We start from the raw sequence: 16,021 nt of genomic DNA, 5'->3' as shown, positions 1-16,021 counted from the left end.
CAATGGTTAATAAATAATTATAAATGGTTATAAATGGTTAATTAGAAACTGCAAAACTTCTGTGCTGGGGCGAGCTGAGACCTCCTCCCAGGCATTCCAGGGAGGAACAGAATACACCATCCTGAGTCACAAGGTTGGGAGTACCAGCCCCTGATCCTGTCTATATCATGGCCCCCTTTCTGGCTACAGACAAGAATTACTAGACCTAATAGCAAAGCCAGTGACAGGGAACAAAGGGAAGGAAAAAAAGGAGGAGAAATAAAAAGAAAAGGTAGTATAAAAGAGATAAACCCAAGAAAAATTAAAAAGAGAGGCCTTGTGAGAACTTGGGCAGAGGGAGGCAGGTGAATTCGGGCATTAATCAAAAGGAACTAAGAAAACAAGGAGAAAATAGCCTGGCACAAGTTACCTGGCTTGGAGACTAAGTTTATCCAATGCCTTCCCACAAAGGATATCTTAAGTATTTGAGAAGATAGAGAGGCCAGCAGTGAGGAAAGAGAATCTCGGGGACCCAGGGATAGCCTAGTATGAGTGTTAGGAGAAAGAAAAGCCAGGCTGGCCTGCAGTCTGTGCTCTAGGTTCTTCCCCTACTGTTTATTGGTCCCTCCATTCTAAAAAGCTGGCTTTTTAAACCTTTTTAGAAGAGAGGAACAAAAGACTTTAGAATTAGAGTTCTTCCTTAGCCTTTCTCGTTCTAGCCTGATGAATATAAAGAACCCAGAGCTACCACCAAACTCACATACACAAATACCCACAAGATGTCTTATTCAATTTGCGAGAAGACAGATTTTTCCCCCTTCTCTCTCCCCAAGATCAGATTTTAAGAACTCACATATAGTTTTGAGTAAGAGGGGTAGTTTTGGTCTATACACTTGGATGGTTGGTGCTGGTCTTTTGGGAGTCTGGGCCAGACAGAGAGGGAGAGCAGGGGGAAGTCCTGCTCCAGGAAGATGACATTCTGTTAGTGCCTCCCAAAGCTTTGTTGGTATTTCTACTCTTGGTGCTAAGATCTTAAAGGGAAAATAGCTATTTACTTTCTAAACACTCCACAGATAATCAAATGTTGAAAAACAAATTAAAATTCCAAAACATACTTAAGTACTTACTTAAGTTGAAAAAGAAAAACTGGCACACTGGGTCAGTGTGGCTCAGTGGTTGAATGTCAACCTATGAACCAGGAGGTCACAGTTCGATTCCCAGTCAGGGCACATGCCTGAGTTTTGGGCTTAATCTCCAGTAGGGGGCATTTAGGAGGCAGCTGATCAATGAGTTTCTCATCACTGATGTTTCCCTCTATCCATCTCCCTCTCTAAAGTCAATAAAAATGTATTTTTAAAAAAAGAAAAACTGGCACAATGGGGGAAAAGAACCTAATTAACCATTTATAATTAACTAGAGGCCTGATTCACAAATTCGTGCATGGGTGGGGTCCCTCAGCCTGGCCTGTGCCCTCTCACAATCCGGGACCCCTCCGGGGGTATTGGACTGGTAGTTTCAGCCAGATCCTGGCAGTCCAACATCCCCCAGGGGACATAGCAGTGCTAAAGTGGCAGGTGGCCGGGAAGGAACCCGAGCTGAGGCCAGGCGCCACACCGCTGCCACTCATCCCGGTGCCACTGTACACTGTGGAAGTGCACTGACCACCAGGGGGCAGCTCCTGCATTGAGCATCTGCCCCCTGGTGGTCAGTGCGCATCAATGTGACCGGTCCTTCCAGTTGTTCGGTCATAACTGTCGCCTAGGCTCTTATGTATAGAGAAGATAATTTACCACATGTAGTACTATTCAAATAGTACTTGCTTTAAGATTTTTCTAAGACCTTCCTTAACAGGAATGGCAAAGAGGGTAAGGACATCATTTAAGAGATTCACAAAAGACTAGATTTAACTGAAAGGTCTGGACCTGGCCAGTGACAGTCCCCAAGCACAGCCACCATCTTCTGAGCAACATCATCTGCTGAATGCTCAAAGGATCAATGAATAACCAGCCCGTATTAACTCAATGTGGGGACCTACTTAATCAGTCCTTACTCAAGCCTCAAAGAATTAAATCACCTACTTAATCAGTCCTTACTCAAGCCTCAAACAATTTGGCTTGAAATAATCACAGTGGTTGGATGAGGGTTGGATGAGGGCTTCCTGTAGTCCAGTAGGACCACTCCCTCCCTTAGCAATAGCATCACACCACTGAGAGTGACTGATGTCCTACGATGATGGCAGAAACAGGAACTGACAGGGCTGAACTACATACCTGCCCCTGCTATACTATTGCAAAAATCTCTCACTATTACTTTAAATTTGGGTATTTGTATAAATAAACTCCTAAAATAGAAAAACATGGCAAAAATCCTCCCAAGGTACTTTTTTCCCCCTCAGCTTGCTACCAAGCACCCCTCTCACTCAACATTAACCAATCAACAGTTCCCACCTGCACTGTGCTTATTAAATAGTGTTAGGTCAGAAGCTAGGGTACCCCACTGTAGCATAGAAGGAAGCCCAGGAGGAGCAGAAGAGAGTTTCTGGCTCAATTCTGACAAGTAACACAAAATAGCTAAAATTCTTATCAGCCCAGAGTAGAGTTGGGTTTTAAAAATATTGTAGTTACACCTGCAGTTTCTGGGAGATTTCTAAGCTGATGGGGGGCAGGGGGGGGGGGGAGAGAAATATTTTAAATATGCTTTATATTTTACTTTTTAAGATTAACACTCAGGCATTATAAATTCATATCACTGAAAGGACCTCTTAACCATCTGTCCCAGAAAATTCTAGGCCCTGTACTTGCTACATCTGCTACCAAAATAACTCTATCACCTAATTCAGAAATTCAAGATGTGTTTTTTCCTTCCATAATATTTTCATACCACAAACCAGACCTCATAAAATAAATTCACTTCAGGCTATATTTAGCCTCTGCCAACATCCCTCTCGGTCACAGTCAAGACTCAACAAAAAAGTTAGACTGACCAAATGAGTTTTGTCTCTGGCTCAGTGCATGATCAACAGTCATTTCTGTTGGGAGTTTTGGCCTTAAAAAAAAAATTAATGTTCCTGCTTTACTATTAACCTACCCCATCAGGATCGAATACCACTCATCATATCCCCAGACATTAGCCTACCCAGGGAAATTAAAACGAAAGCAACCTCTTTTTCATGGGGTTTCTAGTACTCTGATGATGTTTCCACTTCACTCCTGCCTCTGAACTTAGCCAGAGAAAGCAGCTCAACTTTCCCTTCAGACTTCCTAGCATAGGTACTGATGGGAAACCAGGAGGGTCCACATCAAATTAGTCATAATTCAAGAGGTCACAAGGGCTTGGACTTGAGGACACCAAGATGGCTCCTCCTGCAGCTTCCATAAGGAGCAAGTCCATCATGTTACCAAAGGAAACAATGTAAGGCAGAAGATGCTCAGCCCAGTGGCTGGTGGTTAAGATCAGGTGCTGTGGAGCCAGTTTGCATGAACCTGAGCTCTATGCTTGTCCCTGGGCTTCAGTCACTGGCTCCCTTGCCCTCTGATGGCTCTACCCCAGCCTCACTATCAACCAGCTTTTCCTTATTTGTCATTGTTAGGTCCAAGCAGCTCCCCCCTTTCCCCCCCCCAAGCCCCCAAACACACACACACACACACACACACACACACACACACACACTTCTCTCTACCTGCTCTCAGAGGTAAAATTATCAACAAGCTAGGGTTAGAATTTACCACATGGTCCACTTTAAATAAAATTCCCCTCAAATTTTTTATGGCCCACTACACCTGCCAGGGGACCTCTTTTAAAATCTGTCTATGGGGGAAAAAATCATTGCCCACTCAGTCTGGCAGCCAGAGTCTTACAATGACATAACTTGCTCTTTCCATCAGCCTCCCGTGATCTGGGCACACAGAATGACTCTCTCACAGAGTCTTCTTTTGGAACCAGATGTACCCACAGTACTTCGCTCTATTCCAGTCTACCCTACCACCAGGTCATATTTACCTGGCTGTGCTGTTAAGGTTTCCAGTGCACGGAGGCATTTAGCTGCTCACCCTCAGGCAAGAGTTTACCTTCTCTCTCAGCGGTGTTCTCAACCAGCTTTGATGCTAATTTCTACTTGAGAGTTTCTGGGCACACTAAAGCCACACAGGTTTCTATGATATATGATTCTGCAATTTTCCTGTATATATTTTTTCTTCTGTCCCCTTAATGTTTAGCTTAAAACCTTCTAAACCAGACTTGCAAGTCTCCAAGAAAACACATCGTTCTGGTCTTCCGGAATTACCTCCTCTCTGGTTATCAAAGTACCTGGTCTAGGGAACCAGTCCCTTCCTTCCAAAACGAAATAAAAGAAACCTTACCTAGAACACCAGCTAGCAACATCAATATCAGTTTTCTCTTTCAGAGTCACAATTACAAAAGTTTCAGGAGAAATTAAAACACTACCTCTGCCTCGAGTCCTTCTCTTTCCTATTTAGAATCTCAAAGTTTCCCATGAAGATCCAGGTGTCTATGAGCCCCGCCCCCAAGACAAGTGGCTCTCACCAGCACTGGCAAGCTCCTCCCCTCACCTAGAAGGTGACCTCAGAAGAGCAAAGTCTCCCCAGCCGCAGGATCAGGTCTAAACACGGCTGCCTCTGTTCTCCGGACAGCAGGAAGCCTCTACTCCACAAAGGTGCAAACGGCAATTCCTTCTTCCTACTGCCGGCGGCCTCTGTAGGACTATTAACAAACACCTGCCCAACACCCCTCACGGGCCAGTACTCTGATTTGCTAATGTCTTTCGAGGGCAGTGGGTAACAGGGAGGAGAGAAAGACAAAGATGAATAGGCAGAATCCCTCCCTTCTAGAAAGAGGAAGATTACTACACCATTGACTGTGCACTGCCTCGGTAAGACTCCAATGCTGAGGTCTTAAATTGGAGCCCCATGCCACCGATGACATACCCAGAGAGAGAATAATGCCTCCTGAGGCAGGAACAGGAAGCCTGTCCAGATAAGAAGTTCCACCTTTGTAACTTGGTGGGTGGAAAGCCTTTCAAGTTTGGGTCAAGGGCACAGAACATGCTTCTTTTGCAAGATAGTTCTAAACCTACTGGTCAGCTGCAATCCGCATGGACTCTTCCCGTCTCATGTCCCTGCCTGGGTTAATCTACGCTTAAAACTATTTTCAATCCCTCTGACAAACCAAGTTTTAAATTGCATTTTTCAAGTTTCCCTTGTTTTCTAGTGTGCTTGCATTCATTTATTCATTTGTCACTAAAACACATTTAAGAAGCTTGTGCAATGGGTCAGATATGTGCTAGGTACTGGATATGTAATGGTGAGCAAAATCAACAACAGGAGACAGAAAGGTGCCTGGAAGATGATAAACCAGGAGAAGAAAGGCACTGGCCCAGGCAGAAGTACAAGGTAGGAGGGACTGGATCACACAGCTTTTCAGAACAGGTTCTGAATGTAGCTATTATCGCAGGAACAAAAAGAAGCAAGGACATAACATGATCATATTGGGAATTTTTTAAACCATTCTGATTGCATTGGGGTTAATAAATTAGAAAGGAGTAGAAGTAGCTGTGGGGAGAACAGCAAAGTGGCAGCTGCTATCTTCCAAGTAAAAAGATGGTCATTTGGACCAGAGAAGTGGCAGTGAAGTTGGAAAGAAACCATTCAAGAGATGTTTAAAGATAAAAATCAACACTGGTAAGGCCTAACGGCCAGCTTGCATTTTCAGCTTTGAAGAGAAATGTCAATTTCCTCTGGCAGAAAACACTGGCTATGTGTACTCTGCAGCTCACTGGTATTAAATTTCCCTTGGCATTTATTTGTCAGAATTTCTAGATAAATTTAAAGCCGTTCTCCTTATTTGCTCTTAAATTTATTCCTAAAAACTGTCATCTATTTTTGAAACATGTTTATCAAAGCATCTACTATATGCTAGGGATAAAGAGGTGACCAAGGCCCTCAGCATGTCTCCTCTGAGCCTCTCAGGTGTGGGGAACATCTGGCCCGTGGGCTGTAGAAGGCCTGAGATCATTGGATCTGGCCCTGCCTGCCAAGGCATTAGGGTGTGTTAATTAAATGTTTGAGCAAATATAGCAGGAGAATTAAAAAAAACACAATTTTTTTAATTGATTTCAGAGATTAAGGGAGAAGGAGAGATAGAAATATCAATGATGGGAGACAATCATTGATTGGCTGCCTTCTGCACGCCCCACACTGGGAATCGAGCCCACAACCTTGACATGTGCCCTTATCGGGAATCAAACCGTGACCTCCTGGTTCATATCTCAATGGTCAACCACTGAGCCATGCCAGCTGGGCAGGATAATTTTTAAGTTGATAATTCTGTATGGCCCTCGAATGATGTTATAAATATCCAATTGGTCCTTGGTAGAAAAATGTTTCCCACCCTGCTCTAAATCCTCCTGGCAGTGAATATAACTCTCAAAGCTGGGTCATCCTACCTCCTGAAACCTTAATATGTGCCACTTAACAGGTTCCTCTCTATCTCTTAGGGACAATCCACAATGCAACAAGCAGCACAAGCACTTTCCACTCAGGGGATCCACTCCTCTTTTCATAAGATCCTCAGCCCCAGGAGACATAGCATCCAATCTAACCTCTCCAGGTCTTTGAACCACCCAAACCTTGCTCTTACAGGAAGATCATGAACCCCAGCAGGCAGTTCTTCCTTCGATGTAATAAAACTCCTTTTCTCTAAAATGTACTCAGTTCAGGAACATATATGAGTTGTGCTCTTTCATTTGTTGCTGAAATTAGTTTGTTCTGGATTCTATCTTCTCTTGAAGTTTTATAGACTGGTGGTATTATTGATATATACCTTGGAGCTGCACTGTGCTATGTTAAATTGTGGCTAGTTAAATGAAGATTAATTAAAATTAAAACTTCAGTTTCTCAGTTGCGCTAGCCATGTTTCAAATGTTTGATAGTCATATGTGGCTAGTAGCTAACAGATTGACAGCACATTTCCAGCACTACCAAAAGGTACATGGGTTGCTTCCTGTATGCACCCAGATGAGAGGTTGAAACCACCCATAACTTGGGTATATGCCTTGACCAGGAATCAAACCCATGACCTTTTGGTTTATGGGAGGATGCTCCAACCAACTGAACCATACCCGCCAGGGCTTACTTTATACACCTTACACACTGCCAAATACTTAGCAAATACATAGATTATTTAGTTAATACATAGATGAACTGAAAGCACTATTTAGTAAAAACATAGTCAATATTTAGTAAATACACAGATTAACTGAAAGCACTCTAATTTTTGATGCCTGCTTTTCATTAGCAAGGCTATAAGAGGCTTGCAAGAAACATTCATTTCAGATTCTGAATTTCAACTAACACCAATCCTGTAATTTGCAGCATGTGCAAATTTATTTTGCTGTAGGACCACATCTACAATATGTGTTCTACTGTGAGAGAAAATTTACCACAATGCTTCAAATATGGAACTATCTTGGAATAAACCTGGTCAAATGTCAATAATTATTGAAACTGAGTGATCCATACATGGGGTTCATTATATTATTCTTTACTTTTGTGAATTAAAAAAAAATATGTTTCAGGATAAAAGTTTATTTTTAATAAAGAATACAATTATATACAAATTCAATCAGTTCTAACAAATATGCTATAATTATAAATTTTGATATAGATGGGTTCATAGTATTTTGCTGAATATACAAACCAAGCCAAAGAACCAAAGCCAGTGATTCATTTTATGACCTTTTCCTGTGTGATCCTAAGGTGTGGTTGTTCTTCCAGGTGACAAAGCATCATATCAATTTACACTGGAGATTGGGTTCACGCAGGTACTGCACATAACAGCTCTGAGTCACCATGTTTGGTCACCTGGTAATAAGGTCATTGACCTCTGCTTCCTCTTATCAGGAAAAAAAGGCTAAAAAATCTGCCTTCCATATCCAAACACTAAAGCAGACAACTGCAGCAAGGAGCAGAGAAACAACTGCTCCTGGTCCATCCTTCCTGCAAGGTGGGCATTGCACCCACTCTAGGTCAAGTTCCCCACTACCTGAGAGTCAGCAAACCCTTATCCACAGGTCTTCCTGTACATTCCAGGCACTGCTCTGAGCTAGTTCATTCAAAACCCATAACCACTTAGAGGTGGGAAACTGAGGCACTAATAAATTAAGAAATTTCCAAGCTCCTAAAGCAACGTCTGGCTCCTGAGCCCCAGTGCTTCACCTCTCCCCTGGGCTGCTCCTCCTGCCTTTCCCATGTTTACCCCCTCTCCTCTTTGACCCTCCTCACTGTAGCTGTATTTTCCACATATTGATCCCTCTCTTGAAATGCTCTTCCCAACACTCCCAGTTGGTAGCTCCTTTTCTTTATTCTTTCTCAGTGCCCTATTCTTTTTCTTCAGAGGAAGATGATTTCACACTTACCGCAATTTAATGTATACAGTACATATGTTTGTTGACTTATTTATTGTCTAGGCTACAGAATGTGCTATGTGCTGCCAGGAACACATCTGTTTTGCTCCCCAGTAGATTTCCAATGCCAAACACAATGCTTGGCTCCAGAAGACGCTTAAATTTTTGTTGAAAGACTGATAGTCATTCTTCACTCAGTGCTTTCAGCGAAAAGGTTTTTAAATTCTCTGTTTCAAGCCCCAAGTGATAAATATAACCAGCTTTAGGAACACTGCCTAAAAGACAGCATTAGATGTAAGAAAAGACTCAAAATTGAGTAAGAGAACAGGCCAGCTTATGTTAGCTTTACGTAACAAAAGAGAAATGAAACTCATAAAATGCATATTGTGATTCTGAAAGGTTATTGCAGGAGCAAAGGGTGAAATTAAATCTCAAATCCTAAATATGCTTATGACTGAAGAGAGCTCCTCCTGCCCTGGGCTGTTCTCAACTGGTAGGATAAGCCGGAGGCACTCAGTGTGTTACTTCCAATCATCTTCTTAGGGGGAGTCCTTAGAACCATCATCCAGGCAAACCCAATAGACAAAGTTACCTGGTTGTTTCAAAGCCCATCCACCTTTCCCATCCCACCACCAGTTTCAACAAAAGGTTAGATTCTTAAAAAAAAAAAAATTATTTGTATTGACTTCAGAGAGAAAAGGATTGGGAAAGTTAGAGAGAAACATCAGTGATGAGAAAAAATCATTGATTGGCTGCCTCCTGCACACCCCCTACTGGGGATCAAGCCCACAACACAGGCATAAACCCTTGACCAGAATCAAACCTGGGACCTTTCAGTTTGTAAGCCAACGCTCTATCCACTGAGCCAAACTGGCCAGGGCAAAAGGTTAGATTCTTCCCAAAACAGTCCCCACTTATGCTCACAGTGACCTGGCCTATGGCTTTTGTGCACAAAAGGAAAATTTCATTTCAAGGACTCAAGTTTTCTGCAATCTCCATAAGGGTTATTTGTTAGGTTTAACAAAGGTCTCCAAATATGTAACAGATGTCCTGACCTAGAATTCAAAACAGGTGTTAGTACATAATAAAAGGCTTGGAATTTTCGACTTCAAAGGAGAGGGAATCTTACTTTTTAAACTGGGAAAACTTCCAGAGTGTGTGGCTTGAGAGGATCCACCTGAAACAACCATAGAACTCATACTGGAAAGAGCATAAATAAGCCTGAGTTCTCGTCCACCCACAAGCCCTTGTACTTGCTCTTTGAGGTTAGACAAGTTACTTATTTTCTCTGAATCTATTTTTTCACCTTAAAATAAGATTGATAATAGTATCTACTACTCACAGGGGGATGTAAGGTTTAACAGGTCAACAGGTGAAACTCCCAGGACTGGAAGCAGGCCTCTTGATACTAACTCCAGTGCTCTCTCTACTTCATCCAATGCAGTCAAAGGCTCCTGTACTTTCATGACCTCCTAGCATCCTTCTAATTAATGTCTCCTGGACATTTCACGCAATGCAATTAAGCATTAATAACAGTTTAGAAAGGTTATATAGAAGACTGAGTGTTAAAATTCACATGTAAGAGTACTCACATCAGTGTGGATTTCCAATCTTTATAATGACATTTTGTTTTTAACTTGGGATTTAAAAGTTGACAAAGATCTTAATGAATAAGCAGGGCAAAGGGAGCAGCTGTCTGTCCATGGCTCGTTAGCTCCTGAAGCTAATGCTTCTCACGGGGACAAGAGTCAGCCAAAGGACAGAGTTCCACACAAATTGGAAAATGTTCCTCTGGCCCACAGGTCATGGATCACTGCCTGGCCTCTGAGTGGCAAATCTCACGAGATGCTCCCCAGAGCCACCTGCCAGTTATCTGTCTGTTCTGTCATTCCACAGCATCAACTGTTATTGGGTGCTCCCTCTGTGCCAGACACATGAGTGACTTCACGGCATCCTCACAACTACGCTGAAGAATGTACTGCCATAGTTCACCCGATCTAAGACTGCAGTGATTATAAGACACACCAGTACTTTATTTACAAAACAAGAGAAATCACTGACAACTACAACTGTAAGATTCCATAGACCATAAAACACTTTTTTTTTCAGAAATGTTGAGACAAATTATACTGTCTTAGCATTGTTAAAATGTAAATACTGTCCCTTGAACAGATAAAGAAAATGATAGAGAAAATAATTTGCCCAAGGTTACAGTGCTGGTAAATGGAAGCGCAGGGATACTGACCTGGTAAGTCTAATCACCCATCACAAACTCAAACTTCCCCATGGCTACATGAATTACCCAAAAATGCACCAGGTGGAGAGGTAGGACATGGGGTGCTAATTCTTGCTCTGCCATGAGCACAATAACTGCAGCAATCCTCCAAGCATCTCTGAACCTGACCCTTCACACGTCCAAAGAAGACACTGTGCCAGACTATCTTGAATAAACTGTCGCTCTCCTGGGAAAAGAAACATGGCCTAATGGAAAAAGCATTTGGAATCATAAAGTCCCTGACTGAAATTCTTGCTCCACCATCTAACCAGTTTATCACCCTGGGAAAGTTACTCTACTACTCTGAGCCTCAGTTTCCTCTTCTATAGAATGAGGCTATTTCTCTTAGGGGGCTGTTCGATGGCTGGAGATGAAATATAAATATGGGGAAAGTAATACAAGGCAGAGTTGGATTTCAGCAAATGCTCTCTCCTCAGGAGAGAATGAGGATCAGATGGGAGAAAGAAGACCTTGAGGGATATTCAGGCAAATAAAATGAACTGGAAGCACCTGAAGGTCAGGGGCACTGTTTAATGAACTTCCAAACTTTTGAATAAATGAGTTCATAGTGAAAAGGGGTGAAGGGGAAGAGAGAAAGATCAGGAACTTAACACAACAGAAGATGCTAATCAATACATTTAAGGATGAAGATAGTTTTATACCAAACCCAACAGAAAAACCAGTCGTTGAAGATTCAGTTTGATACCAAAAGTGACCTACAGCTAGAAGAATTTCCCTGTTGTTCTGTTTTGTTCTTATGGTAATATTCTATGGCCCAGCCGGTGTGGTTCAATGGTTGAGCATCAATTCATTTTGAACCAGGAGATCACAGTTAGATTCCCAGTTAGGGCACATGCCTGGGTTGTGGGCTCGATCCCCAGTAGGGGGCATGCAGGAGGCAGCCAATCAATGATCCTCTCTCATCACTGATGTTTCTATCTCCCTCTTCCTCTCCCTTCCTTTCTGAAATCAATAAAAATATTTTTTGCTGAAACCGGTTTGGCTCAGTGGATAGAGAGTCAGCCTGCGGACTGAAAGGTCCCAGGTTCGATTCCGATCAAGGGCTTGTACCTTGGTTGTGGGCACATCCCCAGTAGGGGGTGTGCAAGAGGCAGCTGATTGATGTTTCTCTTTCATTGATGTTTTTAACTATCTCTCTCTCTTCCTCTGTAAAAAATCAATAAAATATATTTAAAAAAACACAAACAATTCTCTCTCATCACTGATGTTTCCATCTCTCTCTTCCTCTCTGAAATTAATAAAGAAATATATTTTAAATAATAATAATAATATTTTTTAAAAAAATAAGTAATATTCTATGCATTTCTCCCTTTTCTTTCCTCAAGAGCTTCAGAAAACCCTCAGGAGATGAGAGCTTTTGACTTGGAGGGAAGGTAAATCATATGGCATGCAGAAACAAATTCTTAACCTGTGTTTTTTTCCTCCATCATACCCACAATGCCTAGCAATTTCTGGCACACACCTGACTTCTAATAAAAATTAGTTGAATATTTTTTACTAAAAGCAATTTCTTTTTTACCAAAACTCCAAAATATCCTATACATTTTTTCTACCTCCTGCTCTCCTCCAGACACACTCTAAAACATAATCGCTAATAAATAAATAATACTCTTGGCAGATGCTATGTTGCCAATCTTCTCACACAATGTCACTTTAAACCTCAACAAGGCCTAGCACACTCTGCTCTACCAAACTCTTGCACTTTCCCTTCCCTCTCATCTGCCCCAGCCCTTGGGTTACTTGTCAGTTGTCTTATTACTACCATCTTCCTATGTGAATCAGTTTGCTAATCTCCTTCCTCTAAGGATGGTACCTTTTCCTGGAGATAAACCTGCTGGCAGGCTGAGACCCCCAAGACCCCCTCCACACCCCCCTGCTTCAAGCCTTCACTGACCCTCCCAGAGAGGCCACTGTCCTATTCGGCAAAAATCCTACTGTCTCCATCACGTCAGGGAGCCTACTTGTTTTCCACAGTTTAGACCAACTACCAACTTTGGGAAGAATTTGAAAGAAGACTGACATAGTTGAAGGGCTGGGTAAGAGACTAGAAATAGCAGTTCCACACTTCTAATGCTTCCTAGGAGATAAGCTTCACTGCGTCCCCGGGCACTGAACCCACACCCCTAGACCCTCCAACACCCCCTCACCCGGAGCTCGAGGGTCATTGGGTCCTCTGCTTCTCCCTCACAGGTTTCCACAGAAGAGTCACTCACTGTTTACTTCCAGCTCACATCTGGCTCCTGACAGGGGGGCTCCTATAAGTCCTTTGATGAAAATCATCAAATCATGCAAGGGGCTGGTCCCCTTCCATTCTTGTGCGGGGCAGCCACGTGGCGTCAAGACCTGGGACTTCAAACATACATATGGCACCACCTCTGCCTTCAAGGAGCCCATGCGCTGTTCCTTCGACTCTGAGCATGTCATCCCTGTACCGAGTCTGTACAACGTAGTGACAAAAGTACTTCATAGCTTCGGGGAAAAGAGCGAGGGTGTAAACTGACTGCTTTTACATTGGATGCCCCGTAACCATAACAACCGATGAAGCAACCATCAACCCACTGAGGGGCTAAGTTTTCCAAAAGCCTTTTTAAAAAAAAAAATTTTTTTTTTTTTTCAAAAAAGGCAAACTCCCCTGCACCAACTCCCGCAGCAGCAGCAGCCGCAGCAGCCGCGGGTTCTGGGCGGCGTGCACGGTGCAGCTGAAGCCGGCTGCTCACTCCTCCTCCCGGTCCCACCGTTTCCTCCGTGCGCTCTCTCTCTCCAGCAGCCACAGCCTCCGCCGTCACGGGGCAGGACACCTGGCGTTAGGCCTCAGCCCAATGTCACTTGTTAACCTTCCGATCCCCGGCTTTCGGCACGCCGCCGCCTCAGGTCTCAGGCATGCACGCCAGCCCACGGCCACCCGCGATCTCCAGGAGTTGGAGGAAAACAACCCGAGGCGCCGACAGCCACTGACAGCTCCGCGCAAAAGTAACTGCGGTCGTTCTCGGCTTCCCAGCCTTTCGCGACGATGCGGGCATAAGGGGGGCAGCAGGCAGGAACCCGGCAGGGGCCCCATTCATAAATGTACAAGCTGTTTCCCTAGTTGAGAGGCGGACGGGTCTCCTGGGCCCCGGCCCAGCCGAGCGGAGGGGCCGGGGGCCCGCGGACCGCAGGCTCAGAGGACTGGACGGCGGGCACGTCTGGCCGCGGTCAGCCCGCACCGCCCCGCACCGCCCCGCGGGAAGGCAGGCTTCTCCCGGGGGGCGTCGCGAGTGGGCGTCCGCGGCCACCCCGGGCTGTGACAGCAGGGCGGGGCCTGGGGGGGCTCGACCCCTGCGCCCCGCCGCGCCAACGGCCGCTTGGCCCCTGAGGCCCCCCGGACGCCCGCGGGCTGGGACCGCTCCCCCAAGCCGGCCTTCTCCACGGGCGCCCCCTCCAAGCCCGGCCGGCCCCGAACGCGCTCACCCCGGATCCGCTGGCTGCCTCATTGTACTCCGTCGGCGTCCGTACTATGCGGCCGCCTAGGCTCCGGCTCCGGCTCAGCCTCCGGCTGCCGTACAGCCGCCGGCCCTACCCCGGGAACCGGCCGCCCCGCCCCGCCGGCGGACCGGCCCCGCGCCCGCGGCAGCCGCCACCAACCAGAGCGCGGAGGGGGTGGAGCAAGCCGCGCGCCAGGCGCGGCCAATCCAGCCCCTACCCGAGCGCCGAAGAGCGGCGGGGGGGAAAGGGGGCGGGGCGGGCGAGGAGTGGGCGGGCGATTGGTCAGGTCTGTTAAAGGCACCGCCGCCCCCCTAGCTGGGGGAGAGGGAAGATTGCAGTTATCTGGAGGAATCCAGGATGGGAAAGAATAAGAGCTTCTCTCCCAGCCGGGCTGCAGCGCTTCCCCCAGCTCTTGGCACTTATTAATTTCCTCGTCCTGCAGCCTTAGCAACAAGTGGAGAGAGAGAGCCAGGTCCTGCCAGAGAGAGAAACTGAGGCGCCGAGAACCAGACATCTGCCGCCAGACACATCCATCCCCGTCAGGTCCCAGACATTGGCTTTAAAAGGAACATTCTCAGCCTCACTCTGGAGGGTTTTAACAAGCAGATCCCTAGGTCCCGCCCCAGAGCCTCTAATTTTCTGTGTGTGGAATGGGATTGGGGAAAACGTGCGTTTGTCAACGCCCCTCCCCCGGAGATGATCCTGATGTACATGGCACAAGAGTCACACTCAGGTACATATTTCAAGTCCATCATAGTAATGAAATTCAAAGTCAACCACCAAAAATAAAGCTAAACTTTTTATTCTCGACATGACTCATGGTTGAGAGACTTGCTAGTTGGGCTGGAGGTCACCTACTAAGAAACTCAGAAAGTTCCTGAGTGGGTCATGCTAAGAACTGAATTGAAGGGCTAGGATGAGGCAACAAGCCAGTCTGGTTTTCTAACCCGTGAAACGGTGCTTAAATATCTTAATGGCAAACACACCCTTCCTCGTTGCCACCACCAGGCCCAGTCATAATCGCAGGCGGCTGTCTTGTCCTTCTGGAGCTTCCTCCCAATGCCATCAAGCTCTGCCCACCCTGCCAGCCACACTCCTCTCACCATCCTGGCGTTCCAAAGCACATCTGGCCCTGAAGTCACTGACCTCAACTTCAAAGTCAACCCCTTCTACGAGGAATGAATGGCTCCAAATAACAGCCCATATTTTGCCATGATATCTGATGGGTGCTGTGTTTGCCAGGGACAGCTCCGCACACATTAATTCATTGAAGCCTTAGAATAACCTTGTGTGGCAGATATGAATGTTATTTTCTCCATTTTATAGATGCAGAAACTGAAGCTCAGAGAGGACAGTGATGTGTCCAAGATCACAGATTAGCTAAAGAGCCAGCATGCATGACCTCAAGGACCAGGCTTCTCCTAACTGCTCTTCTCCTGTGCCATCCACAATGCCCTTTCTTGCTCTCAGAAAGAGGATGAAAATGTCAGAGGGCAAAAAAAAAATAAATAGCACTAATTTCCATCAAAAGACAGTGTAATAGAGGAACACTGCCTTGAAGGAGCACTGCCTTGGAGGGTTAAGTTCCATTGCTATAACTTACTGTTTCACTTTGACCAAGTTATATAATTGAATCTCTTTGAGTTCAGATTGCTCATCTATAAAATGGGATGATAACAATTTTGTCTCTTTGGGCTGACATGAAAATCAAATCAAGTAAAGAAAATACATATGAATATATATGTGCTTTGAATTTACAAATGAAAAGAGTGACTTTAGAGCTTGGCCTCTTGACTCATTATAGTGACCCATGGCAAAGGTTAGGGATGGTGATGCTGGATTCAGATATTGAGCAAGATTTCTTA

At 45.1% G+C, this 16,021-nt stretch overlaps 1 protein-coding gene across 2 annotated transcripts in view; it reads right to left on the bottom strand.

The window, feature by feature from the left end:
* The window catches only part of TEX2 (testis expressed 2), a 96,896-nt gene extending 82,618 nt beyond the window's left edge, over window positions 1–14,278 (bottom strand). For both annotated transcript variants that reach the window (XM_084864141.1, XM_084864142.1), the window contains exon 1: window positions 14,142–14,278. The gene's annotated coding sequence lies outside the window, so the exon portion shown is untranslated. The remainder of the gene's footprint in view (window positions 1–14,141) is intronic.
* Window positions 14,279–16,021: the final 1,743 nt, after the last annotated feature.

This window comes from Pipistrellus hanaki (assembly GCF_964339955.1).
Source record: "Pipistrellus hanaki genome assembly, chromosome: 16".
In the NCBI taxonomy this organism is placed as follows: Eukaryota; Metazoa; Chordata; class Mammalia; order Chiroptera; family Vespertilionidae; genus Pipistrellus; species Pipistrellus hanaki.
Note: the sequence above shows the minus strand (reverse complement) of the source record. Positions and strands in the feature narration are given on the sequence as shown.